General features: G+C 65.6%; 1 protein-coding gene across 1 annotated transcript in view; it reads left to right on the top strand.

Moving 5' to 3' along the window:
* Positions 1-427, top strand: part of AKNA (AT-hook transcription factor) — a gene marked incomplete at its 3' end in the record, with an annotated part of 12,560 nt that overhangs the window by 5,777 nt on the left and 6,356 nt on the right. The window lies entirely within an intron of this gene.

The following is a 427-nucleotide window of genomic DNA, read 5'->3' as shown; positions in this document are numbered from 1 at the left end:
AGAAGGTGAACTGGGAGGGAATCCGGGCTGGGAGCAGCAGGGGGTGCAGGGGAAATGGAGGTGTCGCTGTCTCTGGGACACCGATGGGGGGGTTGGTGCTGGTCACCCCTTCCCGGTCCTGCCTGGAGCTGGCGAGGAGGGAAGGAGCAGGGATGTGGGCAGCGCTCAGGCTGGGGACAGGATGCTCGTGTCCCCCTGGGATGCTGGTCACCCCCCCACAGCTTGTCACCCTCAGGATGCTTGTCCCCCTGGGAGAAGAGGGGAGCTCTCCCCGCACGGAGAAACGGGGGCCACATCTGCACAGATGGATCGGGTGTTTTGGAGGGGGAGGTTTCCGCACCCCACTCAAGGCTGCCTCCCCTCTTTATCACCCACCCCTCGGGCATTCCCCTCCCCCGCTGTCACCCACTGCTGTCCCCTCCCCACA

Source organism: Corvus brachyrhynchos, unplaced genomic scaffold, assembly GCF_000691975.1.
Source record: "Corvus brachyrhynchos isolate BGI_N302 unplaced genomic scaffold, ASM69197v1 scaffold305, whole genome shotgun sequence".
Taxonomy (NCBI): Eukaryota; Metazoa; Chordata; class Aves; order Passeriformes; family Corvidae; genus Corvus; species Corvus brachyrhynchos.
This window is presented reverse-complemented; position numbering and strand designations above follow the sequence as displayed.